This window comes from Archocentrus centrarchus, unplaced genomic scaffold (assembly GCF_007364275.1).
Source record: "Archocentrus centrarchus isolate MPI-CPG fArcCen1 unplaced genomic scaffold, fArcCen1 scaffold_105_ctg1, whole genome shotgun sequence".
Taxonomy (NCBI): Eukaryota; Metazoa; Chordata; class Actinopteri; order Cichliformes; family Cichlidae; genus Archocentrus; species Archocentrus centrarchus.
Window position 1 is genome coordinate 220238 of NW_022060150.1, and position 13157 is coordinate 233394.

The 13157-nt window shown below is 43.5% G+C and overlaps 1 long non-coding RNA gene across 1 annotated transcript; it reads right to left on the reverse strand.

The window, feature by feature from the left end:
• Positions 1–3729: 3729 nt before the first annotated feature.
• On the reverse strand, positions 3730–5859 carry LOC115775326 (uncharacterized). Its single transcript, XR_004019293.1, has 3 exons — positions 5800–5859; positions 5444–5590; positions 3730–3793 (listed from the first exon to the last, which is right to left on the reverse strand). It is a non-coding gene; the product is annotated as an uncharacterized LOC115775326 (long non-coding RNA).
• Between the last annotated feature and the right edge of the window lie 7298 nt (positions 5860–13157).

Here is a 13157-nt window from a genome sequence, read left to right on the forward strand (position 1 = left end):
GCTCAGTCAGCTACAACGTGGCTTCTTCCAATAACAACAATTCATTTGGTTTTCCAGCTCTTCCAGAAGGATCAGCTCCTGGAGCTGCTCTTTAGTCTCCACTTTCTGGGAACTACAGCTGCACCATTATGGCCAAAATGATAACCACCATTATTTTGTTCAGTACTGAGATCAGGATTATTTGCTATAATATACATGATCGGACCAAAACCTAACACACAATTGATCCCACAGGGCGCTGCTTTCACTTTTATAGATACAGTCACTAATTACAGCAGCTGGTCCATGACAGGACCCTGGGGGATCCTCGCCTGGTCCATGACTATAATCAGGACCCACTTCAATGACGTCCTCAGTGCAGCCACAGGCTCATTTATTTCCTGCCTGCCTTCATGCCTTTAAATTTGCCCTGACCTTCAATAATGATCATGAATCAGTGGTTAGCACTGTCACCTCCAAAGAACAATGATTTCCAGAGAGGAGAACATATCTTTGGTCTGGAGGGTTTTTCCTGCAGCCTTTGTTTCTCTCTGTGTTTAGTGGACACACGTCTTCCACAGAAGATTGATGGTCACTTTTAGAGACACCATGAAAATGCTGCCTGTACTTTTCTGCCACAAACTCATAAAGTGGTGAGACAGCAGCTTCAACAACACTGTGAGAGTCTGAGCTCTGCTCTAAGCTCAGTGATCAATGAGCCTCCAGAGCTTTACCATCTAGAGCTCAGAGTAAGAGTGAGGTGCAGCTCTTTGGATCCTCCAGCTCTGTCCTTTCACTCTGCTGCAGCTCTCTCTCCTCCTTCAGTGGCTGAGTCACCTGATCCACAGAGCCAATCAGACTCTTCAGCCAGTATCTCCTGTTCAACCAGAGCATTCATGATTTGAACTCTCAGTTCTTCTTTCCTCCAATGAGCCTGAACACCAGCACCATACTGGTGTCAGCATCTGTCACAGACCTGTCCAAATCAGACACCATGACCACAACTCAAAGAAACACTCACCTTATTCAGTCACAGTCGCACACAGACACACTAGCCTACCAAACAAGGCAATGCAGCGTGCTAACAAGAGATGCTACCAAGCTACAAGAAGATGAGAACCTGCAGGAAACTGAATGATGTGAAGCTGCAGCTGTAGCAGGAGTAGGCCTCAACACAACTACAGCTAACAACACCAACCAGGACTCACAACTGCACACAAACCAGAACACAATCAGTACAACTTAACCCTTCAAGAAGCACACAACATGCAGGCTGCACAGTTACAGACTCACACAGACAGCAATGAGCATGAGCTACATTAGCTGTTGGCTAGCCTCACTCAGAGGTCATCATGTCCTCCCACATGCTCCCTCTGACAGATGATTGACATGTCTGCCCTCCTCCTCTACAACCTTCACAGTTTCCTGCTCTGCTTCCTCCTGAGACTCAGTTCACATCCAGCTGCTCTGAGTTGCTGCTATAACTGAGACTTCATTGCTGCATTAATGATGGTGAGCCTTTCTGGAACAGCAAACAGGCCCAACCACCTCCACCATGTTTCACAGAGAGACAAACTCTGGATTCTTTCTGCTCAGTTCATCCTCACTTCCTGTCATGTGACTCGTCCACATGACATTTAGCTGTAGGCGGTGTTTTTGGAGTGCAGCCCTGCCATGAACACCACTGCTGCTCAGTGTTCTCCTGATGGTGGTCTCAGTAACACTCCCCAATATGATCCAGGCCTTTAGCTGCTGAGACGTTACCCTGTGTGACCCCCCCAGACTCTTTAACAGCTCACTCTCAAAGATGGCACACAAAGACATGAGAATAAGAGACAGAGCAGCTCTGATCTTTCAATAAAAACAGGCTCCCACAGATATGAGCATCGCTCTGCTCAAACACTAATGACTGAGTCTAAGATTGTTTCCTTCTTTGGTTTCTTTCAATCAAACTTCAGGACTTGTGGAACAATCTGAGGATGTTTCAGCTCATATTTATCAGGAACACAGAAACATGTGAAGGAGCTCATCACAGTTCTCTTACTCTGTTGGTCCATCACTGAAGACTGGAGGTCTATCTTTGGACCGGTCACTCCTCATGGACGGACAGCTGGATCCTGCAGGCTCTGCTCTGTCCTCCTCTTCCTCCTGAGTCAGTCTGAGAGGGAAACCACAAACACTCAGTGAGTTCACATTAACAGCAGGAACTGAGTTACAGTCTCTTTGTCCACTGAGCTGATCTCTGAGCTGGAAACTAGAAACCAGGTCACCATGATCCACATCAGGGATCAGAGAAACCTGATTCCACCTGCTGACTCTGACATTTCAGAGCTCACAATAACAAACACAAAGAGCAGGAAATCTTCTCAGGATATTAGAAACCCTCTGAGTGTGATGCAGTCAGCTCAGTGCAAACTCCAACCTCACTGTCAAACTATCCTCAAGCTCTTTGATGGACACTCACACACTTTAGGATCACATGATGCTCCCACATGATCTGTGTCTGCGTGGAACATGTGACCTGCTGCAGCTGTGATTGGCTGACCGTCCTCCAATCACATCAGAGCGTGTGGAAGAAGAAGAAGAAGAGCAACAAGAACATTTCCTGCACAGATTCATGTTGGTGAAATGATGAACAGGCATCAGTGCGGCCACCTGCATCCTTCTTTAGTGTTGGAGCCTCAGCAGGTAAACTCACAGGTGCTTTGTGTGCCAACAACAACACAACAGCAGACTGCTGTGTGCTGTTAGAGAACAACAACAAAGAAATGATTTTACAGAGCAAATATTCAGCTCAGTCTTTACTTCCTGTTTGTTGGGAACGCCTCCTGAAGTCCAGCACAGCCGTCCCTGATTTCATATGAATCCTTTGAAATCATCATCACAGTTTATTGGAGGAAAACTGGCACCAAAAACTCCTCGTAGCTTCATAAATGAACAGGCAGGTACGAAGCTGAACTCTCAATCACATTCATTCATTCATGTTCACTCACGCTGCTGTTTACACACATTTAAACCAGATTCACATCTGTTTCTACTATTGTAATGTTCACATTGGAAGGTTAATGTCTCCATTTAATGAGCGGCTCAATCTCACATGTTTCTGTTCTCAGATCTGTGGATTTTCTGCACCATTAATATTTGTGATGTGAAGTGTTTCCTTACCAAGCAAAGCCCCTCAGAGGCGTCTCACACACTTCCTGTTAGAGTCCAACACTTCCTGCACAGAGTGTTTGGACTCTGAGCCTTAAACTGACTGATGTCTGCTGAGACTGACAGGTGGTGGGACCGCCCACCTGGAACAGGTTTCACTTCCTGTTTGCTGAAGTGGATTTTCAGCTCTTTAGAAACCAAAGGCTTGTTTTTCAGAGACAGTTTCAATGGGATTGAAGGAACGACGTGTTTGCACTGCAGTTTCTATCCAACAACATCAAGCAGTTAAATCAAAGAGTTCATGTTACTGACAGCTCACCTCTCTGCAGCAGACGCACGCTGACCTTTAAACTCAATGGGTCGACCTGCAGACCGGTCACTCTTTAAGGACACACAGCTGGGTCCAGGTCCAGGTCCAGGTCCAGGTCCAGGTCCAGGTGGGTTCCTGTGAATAATGATGCAGCAGTGATGTGAGTGCTGAGCTGTGACATGGAGAAGAGTCATGGACAGTTAGAGATGGTCATCTCACCTCTGAGCTTTGGTCTGGCTCTCATGTTCCCCACACAGAGTGGTTTTAGAGGGAGGGACTCCCTCCTCTCTGTCCTCACACTGATCCATGCTGCTCAATTCACATCAGCTCACACACACTTTCTACCTTCACCTGCAGAGGAAACACAAATCATTGATGCTCACATCAACTGACAGCTGCAGAGGTCATGTCTGATGTGTTGGACTAACATCCACTCCATGTGAGACACAGCTTTCATCAGTTCACTACAAAAAGTGTCCCAGAGAGCCGATTTCAGCCTCCAAATGCCTCCATTCCTGGAGTAGTGATGTTACGTCTTGTACCAAAGCCCTGAGGCCTGTACCGAGCCAAAGGGTCCAAATGAAGCCTGTGTCGAGGCCCGTATAGTATCGTTAGCAGCAGAATCAGAAGCCCCTGGACCAATCAGAGCTTCACTTTCTGCTTCTTCACTCTTTTCTAGGGCTCTGAAAGTTATACCAGAAAGAAAGAATCACCTCCACCCAAGCACTTCCACACCACACACTGTCTCTATACTGTACTGTATATAGTTATGATGTATATGTGTGTAATTTTGTATATAGTGTTTTCTATTTTATTTTACTTCATCCTTCTCTGTACTTTAGCTGCTGTAATATCCAAATGTCCCCGTTGTGGAATCATTAAAGTTGATCTTGTATTTTATTAATACACCACGATCATCATAGATTTATTTAATCTGGCTTTAAACTGCCTCCAATGGAGATTTTTTAGAGCCTGTCATGTCTGTCAGTTTTACATATTTGCTTTTACAAGAAGAGCTCTATAAGTTTTCTATAGGCTATTCCTGTTAATTGTAGTTTTATTTATTCCAATGGAAGTTAAAATGTGCAGATGAACTGTTAATATGAAAAGTTATCTTATCCAATTACTTGATTAATTGATGGAGTAATTGATAGAAAACTGATCGATTAAAGAGCTCGATTTTATATATATATATATTTGTGTGTGTGCTTTTTACGTGATTTCTGCAAACCCATTAGTGGAAGGAAACGGCACTCTGGGACACATTAAATGATATATAAGTGTAACTCTTCTGGATTATATGCAGAAATTATCATCCATCAATCTAATAAAGCCTGATTTAGAGTTCTGCGTCGGTCCTACGGACATAACCGACACGCACCTCGAGAAATGGAACTACACGTCCACAAAGACTCAGATCTGAAAAACTGCACTAAGAACCTGATTGAACCTGTTGATCTCTGCAACAAATACAAAGTTAGATCTCATGAAGCAATCCTCTGTTCTTCTCTATGTTACAAAGTCCTGTATATTCTATGGCTGCAGCTACATCAGGGGTGCCCAAACTCCCAACCCGCGGGAGTTCACCTTCCCCTCCAATTAAGAGGAGGAGCCAAATATCAAAGAAGTAACTTAAAGGGCCAAATTGTCTGATATTTATGCGGCCCGCGGGCCGGGAGTTTGAGACCGCTGTTCTATATGATTGTATCTGATTATCTTGTAATGATCGTATTGTTGACAGAAAGTATTGTAAAGCTTTCACAGTTCAATCAAAATGAAAAGTGTGCGTCAGCATCAAGTTTGATCAACATCAGAATGACTGTGATTTATTTCCTTGAAGCTTTATTGAAGCAGACACGTTATTCTGAACTAAATCTTCTTCCAGCAGCGGCTGTAAAAGTCAAAGAAGAGACTCACACTGCTGAGCTGGGACTCTTCTTCTTCCTCTACAGTCACACACTCAGAGACAGGACAACAACAACAATGTTGTGTTACACTCACCCCGCCTCAGCTCCTCTTTCCTCCTCCTGCTCTCTGAAGGAAAGTGGAGGCTCAGCTAACGGCCTGCTGCAACCTTTCTGTCACAGACTCGCTGTGGGCTCTCTGCGGTCTAAAGGGGGTCCCCCTCGGTGCCGAAGCTGCGGAGAGCTGCGTGGACACACAACACGGTGACGGCTTTCCGGGAAAACTCCACAAACTCTACAAACTCTACGGAGAAAGGCGCTAAGTTTCCAACACTAACAGACTGACTTTAATGGAGAGACGACGGTTTTCCTCCAGGAAATGAAACCATTCCAGAAACAAAGAGGAAAGTTCCTAAAGACAAACTGTTAAAGGAGGAAACAAAGCAAACTTACAGTTTCTGCAAACAGAAGAAGAAGAAGAAGCTCCACTCCACACCTGGACACTAAACACGGACACACAGGTGAGCTGCTTCCTGGAAGGAGGCGGGGCTCCACCTGCAGAGTGTGATAGAGCCACACCTTCATGTGTTCGCTCAGACTGGCTCAGAGTGAAGTTCACTTGTTGACCTGAGTGTTCAGACTTCCTGTACCTGCAGGAGGAGGAGCAGGGATCAGTGCGGGTGGAAGCTCCACGCAGACGTTTCCACTCTGTGTGGAGCTCCCGGAGCGCAGCTGTTTCCAAACGCTGCTCCGAAACCTGCTCCGACACACCTGCATCACGTGACCGTGGCTAAGCGAGGCTTTAGCGCGGTTCACTCCTGCTGTTTCCAGGCGGCCGAGGCGCCACGATTCATTTGTTTCTCCTTCTTTAATGAACCTGTCATTGTGGGCGGGGCCTTGTAATTACTGAATCAATGTTTTTATTGATTACAGGCGGACACGCGCACGTATAACTGATTATTACTGTGGACGGTGAAGAACGAAGGAGGCGATCCGTTCACAAACAGGAGAAAGATCTTCAACGACCTGAGCGCACACAGGGACAGCTGACTGTGGGGCTGAAACCCTCCATCCTCCACTTGTTTCTGACCTCTATTTATTTCAGAGCCATCAGGGGAACTTCCCCCAGTCTGACCTGCATCCACCCTCCGCTCAGTGTCCTCCTCAGTCATGCTGATCACCACGATCGCTGCAGAAGCCTAAACCCAATCATTAAACTGAGCTCGCACTGCAGTATTTACCGGTGACGTGGCTGTTTCAGGTTTTCATCAACAAACTGCATGAATGTGTGTAACTTATAGTTGAAGCGTATCAGTAGGATTCAGCTTCAGGGGGCGCAGTGACTGACTGGACGGGCCTGAACGGTGAAACCCGTCCATCAGCTGACGCTGCAACCTGTGACCCGCAAACTGCCCAGCAGGAGGATTCCTACTGAAGACCAATATTTGTAATCAAGAAAAACCGCGTCTATGTGATCTGTTTCTGAATTCTCAGGACAAATGAGTTTTTCTGTTTGATTCCCACTGAGGTTTCTGTGGAAATGTCCCATAAACAGCAGGACAAAGGCTGCAGGTTCAAATCCTCACAGTCAAACATCACGCTCATGTCACAGACACACGTCCACACAGGTACAGGTCACAGGTCAGGAAAGTTTCTCCATGTTTCAGAGGTCTCTCAGTGGAGGACGGCGTGTTTCCTCACATTCAGAAAGTACTGGTCAGTGTGAAGATGTGAAAATGACTGTTGTGAATTAAGCCATTAAAACTTAATAAATGTCAGCATTTTTTTTAACAAAAGGAAAATATTTAGTTTTTTCTTCATCTAAATATGTATTTTTGAATGAATAGAGCATAAAGCCTAACGCCACGCCAGCTTCTAGCTTTGTTTCACTGTGTGTGGAACAAACCTGATGACACAGAAAGCTGAAACCAACCAAACACGTCCAAACTTTTCTGTTTTTCCAGACTGGAAACAATGAACCAACTGAGCCCAAAGACAGCTGTGTGTGGTTATCACAATAAACAACATTTTTCTCAGTATTTTATAAATTGGTTTGTGTGTTAGTGAATTAATAAAAACTGTAACAGACTCATAAATGTTAACAGAGTGAACAGACTGAGTTTGAAAAGTGTCTGATTTATATTTAAGGACTCTGCCGGTACCAGATAATCAGTATTGATCAATGTTCATTTGTGATTATTTGTATTGACTGTATCTTGTGTGCTGATGGTCAGTAACATAGATGTCAATCTTTACAGTAGTATACCTGCTCTAAAACAGCAGGCCTTGGACAGAAGACTGGACTGACCTACTGAGCACAGACCGAGTGTCCACAGAGGGGGGGGGGGTCTTCTGGTCTTGTTGATGAAATAGAATCACAAAGGGACACAAAACAAGCAACAAGCACTTTTATCTCTGAACAGTTTCTTTGTGTTTGGCCTGACTTCCATTGAACAGGGTTCGGATCAGGTTCTGCACTTATGGAGGTATAAATGTGTTTGAGGCTCATTAGACTTCACTCTGACATTAAAGTCAGAAATCACTAAGAATCCTTTATTACAACCAACAACATGTATCAGTTCAACTATTGAACTCATCTAAATGTGCCATTAAAAGCACTCAGACTCTAAATGCTTTGAACTCAGGATTGACTGACAAAGGTTTGTAATTCAGAACAACAAAGAAGAAGAAGTGAGCCTTCATTCAGGCTGAAAACAGTCTGAAAGGAACAACAAAGATACAAAAGCTCAAAGAGGGAAACACAGGAGAGCCACACTCTGACCGACTAACAATGATCCACAAACACAGAAGGAGCAAACTCAGATCCACTGAAGAAGATCCACACTGAAGAATCCAACACAATAACAGAATGACAGCAACAGAGTGATCATCACAACACACGGAAACACTCCAAACTCAATAAGTCCAAAGAGATTTCTGAGCTTCCTGCTGGACTCGAGTCGTCGGCTCCATATGCAGATGTTATGAAGACGTACAGGCTTTAAAAGCTGCTGTTCATGGTGTCTGTGAACATCTACATTTCCATCTAGCTGACTTTGTTCAGAGTCAAACTGAGCTGGAGCTGCTTTGTTGTTTCTTTGTCACTTCAGTCAAACCTGAATGTCGACTTCTTTGGAACAAACTGCTTTGATCTGATCGTTCCAGCAGTTTCCAGTTAAAGGGAAGAACAAAGTTCATCAGTGATAACTGATTCCTGATCAGTGAGTGCAGTTTCATAGAGCTGACTCTGAGGCTGAAATCCTGGAAGGATCCACAGGATCAGCTGTTTGTGTTCATGTGAGCGTCACTGTGAAGCAGTTTGATGGAGCGCTGATGAACACACACATCATTGTCTCTCTGTCTGACTCACACCTGAACAATGAGGCTGTGCAGCACGGCTGCGTCACACCTGCCCTGCAGCTAAACCGCTCGCATCACTTTGAGTCCAAATGGAAACGCGGTCACACGATGAAGGAGGCGAACGCGCCGAGACGAGCGTCTTCCTCGTCTGCACCTGTCAGTGTGGAACTAACTCCTCCTTCTTCTCAGGTCTGTGAGCAGCAGCTGAAACTGACCAATGAATGAAGGTTTGCACACACGTGACACTGAACTCACAATAACTGTGTGTAGCTGTGAGGGACCGACTACAGCAGCACAGATCCATCCTACAGGATCACTGCAGACTGACAGCAACACTCAGAGGGAACCAGCAGGGGGCGCTGCTCAGACTCCAGTCTGAGGCTCATTCTTTGATGACAATCAAACAGCAACACAAGTGGATTCAATGATCCATCGAGGAAATATGAACTTAATAACCTGACTGCAATCACACACATTACAGCTAACATTACTGCCATTTTATTTTGAAAGGACCGACAGGAAACAGCAGCACACTGCTGTGTGTGACTTTAATGGAGAGACGACGGTTTTGTTCCAGGAAATAAAAACACAACACAGTTTGTTTCCTGAAGAAATCCATCAAACATCAGCTGCTCATCAAACTGTTTGATTGCAGTCAATCAATAATCTATAATCATGTGGATTTGTCTTCAAACACAAGAGGGATCCAAAGTTTGTCCTGAAATCAGAGCTGAACATCTGCTCCAAACATTCCAGAAACAAAGAGGAAAGTTCCTGAAGACAAACTGTTAAAGGAGGAAACAAAGCAAAAATCATTTAGGCAGATATGTCTGATTATCTTAGAATATCTGGGAATGTCAAAGCTCATCCTGACCCAGATCAGACATGTTTGAATCAAGAACAAAATGGTCTTGGTTTCTTACATTTAAATGTAGCTATATGTTAAAAATAAGAGTCAGGCAAATATGCTGCTCTCAAGATCAGTAATCAAACAGTAGGAGTTTCTGGCTCTGGATCTTGTGTTCATAAACTCACTTAAATGAACATTAGTCAGCTGCCATCTGCTGATTGTGCTGCTCTCTCCTCTATAATAGAGCTTTAGCTGATCAGTGTTTAACTAAATCAGAATCTAGGAGACTTTGATTGGAACTGGTTCCAACCAGTTTCTGATGGTTTCAGAGCATGTTGTGATTCTCTGAATCTTTTTCAGCTCGTTAACAGTCCAACTCGTCCAAAAATCCAGAAAATCACTTGTTGACCTTATTCTAACAAATGTCCCTCACAAATATTCAATTGTTTCTGTGTTTGCAACAACATCAGTGAACACTGTGTCAATGGCACCATTAGAAATACCAAATTACAGAAACACAAGCCGCGTATAATAACTGAGTGTGACAGGAAACATTTCTGGGAGCAAGCTTTCCTGTGTGATCTGTTTTATTGGGACAGGATTCATCTTATAGCAGATGTTAATAGTGTGTGGAATTGATTTTATGAGAGTTTTAGAAACATTGCAGATAAGCTTTCTGTAATAAAGTACAGAAGAAAAGGTGAGGATAGCCCATGGTTTACTCCTGACCTCTCAAACCTCCTTCATAGTTGGAATCAGGCAAAAGCAAGAAAAACTAAGGACAATGCAGACCGGCTGGTATTTAGACAGCTTCGTAACGGCTGCACTGCCAAATTAAGAAAAGCTAAGGCTGATCATTTCCTAGCTCAAACAACAATCTTAACAACCCATCTAAATTTTGGAAAAGAATTAATACTCTTTCTGAATATAGTCCTAGCTTGGAGCTTCCTCCATGTGTTGTTAAGGATTCCCAAACAATCACAGACAAAGTTGACATGCTAGATTGTTTTAATGAGCATTTTAAAAATTCTGGGACACTGTTTGACGAACAACACCTAACTCAGAGTTCATCTACTCTCAGCTCTGACTGTCCTGCTCTAACAAATGATCAGGTTACTTTTTCCCCTGTCTGTGGATCTGAGCTACATAAAGCCCTGCAGCTCTTGGATGTTAGACAATCAGCTGGCCCAGACCAGTTAGAGCCCTACTTCTTAAAGCTCTCTGCAGACTTTATTGCCCTTCCCCATACTCATATTTTTAATCTCTCACTTGTCACAAATGATATTCCACAGGTTTGGAAATCTGCCTGTTTTCCCCTCCACAAGGGTGGTGACCCTACTGTTGTAAATAATTACAGGCCAATCTCCAAATTGCCAGTTTTAGCTAAGACTTTGGAATCCTTTATTAGTGAGCAAATTAAGGATTTTATGAATCTTAAAAATGTTTTATCTTAACTTCAATCACCATTTAGAAAAATGCACAGTACAACAACAGCTGCCCTTAAAGTTCTGAACGATTTTATCAGTGCAATTGATAATAAACAGGACTGTGCTGCTCTTTTTATAGACCTTTCTTAAGCATTTGATACTGTTGACCACGTTCTCTTAAAACAGAGGTTTGTAGAAGTGGGTTTGTCAGAGCAGACATTAAATTGGTTTCAAAACTATCTCACAAACAGGACTCAGTGTGCGCACGTTGAGGGTCTAACTTCAATTTCAGCCACTTTAACCAACGGAGTACCACAGGGGTCAGTCCTAGGTCCACTCCTTTTTATTCTCTATATTAACAACATTACACAGAATGTAGAGAACGCAGATTTCCACCTTTATGCTGATGACTGTGTCATATTCAGCTCTGCACCTACTGAAGCACAAACACTGTCCCAAATACAGCTGGCTTTAGACACTGTACAAGAAAATCTTTACAATTTAAAACTTGTTTCAAATGTGGACAAAACAAAAGTCATGTTGTTTTCTAACACCAACTCCAAATCTAAATCTGTGAGCCTGCCCCAGATATCTAAATCTCAGGGTACCCAAAACCAATGTGTATCAGAGTACAGATATCTAGGGATCTTAATAGATACATCTCTGTCATTTACTCCTCATATTCAACAGTTCATCAAAAGACTAAAGTTGAAGCTGTTTTTTTTTTTATTTTAGAATGAAATCAAAAAATTGGTCTCTGCAACATTTCTTCCTGTGCTTGACTCTGAGATGTTCTGTACATGCTTCATCAAAGAGTCTACATGTTCTTGATACTGTGTATCATGGAGCATTAAGATTGATCTGAAACTCTAAGGCTCTTACTCATCATTGTTTGCTGTAGGACGGTGTGGCATGGCCCTCCCTTAAGGTTGGCAGATTCAAACATTGGTGTGTTCTTAAATAAGTGTGTACTAGCTCTGCTTCCCTCCTACCTTCAGAGCCACTTGCAACAGAACAGATCAGGTCCTTACACTCTGAGGTCTCAGGATGGTTTGTTGTTGTCTGTTCCTAAGGTCAGGACTGAGACAAGCAGAAAGCGTTCCTATTCATCGCTCCTTCATAATGGAAGGAAATTCAACCTCAAACTTCAGGACCTGGTCTCAATATGTGAGTTTAAGGCAATTTTAAATAACCTGCAAATGACCAGAATGAGCTGTAGATGTTTCATTTTTAATGACATGTTTTTGTCTCATTTATCCCGGTGACTTGTATGGCTGTTTTCTGTTCCTGTTTACATTTGTCAGGCCCAGGACACTCTGGAAAAAGAGATTTTGATCTCAATGTGTTTTTTTCCTGCATGGTTAAATAAAGGTTAAATAAAATAAAATAGAAAAATAAAAACTTACAGTTTCTGCAAACAGAGCCAAAGATGAAGAAGCTCCACTCCACACCTGGACACTAAACACTGACACACAGGTGAGCTGCTTCCTGGAAGGAGGCGGGGCTCCACCTGCAGAGTGTGAGAGAGCCACACCTTCATGTGTTCACTCCAAAAATATGTGGTCTGACTGCTCAGACTGGCTCAGAGTCGGAGTAAACAGAACAGGTGTGCTGATGAATGAGGGGATCAGGTGAGTGGAAACAGTGGGAACACACTGAGGCCCCCTACAGGGCAGGTGGGGAACAGCAGGGATCTGAAACCATCTGAGATGTTAGTGAGAACTTAGAAAAAAGGTCCTTCAGATGCTCTCAGTGATCAAAGTTGATGTCAAACAGAAGATAAATCCACTGATTGTTTGTAAAGTTCATCTGCTGCTCACATGAATCCTGTGATCAAAGCTTGATTTGATTGAAGCTTCTTCAAAGCACATTTGAACATGTTGAGCTCATCAATGAAAGTGCAGACTGAGAGTGGATCACATGATCTTGAAGGAGGGTCAGACATGTTCAGTATTGTCACACAGGTCTAGATTGTCCCTGATATCATAGCTGCTCAAACACTGATGATCATATTTGAAGAATTATTACTGATGGCAGCAAAGTTTGAATGGAGCTCTCTGTCTGGGCTGATTTGTCGCCCTCTGGAGGTGCAAACACAAACTGCACGATGTCACTTTAATGAACACAGCTGACACGAAGTGTTTTGAAACGAGCGACACGTCGCAGCATCCAGT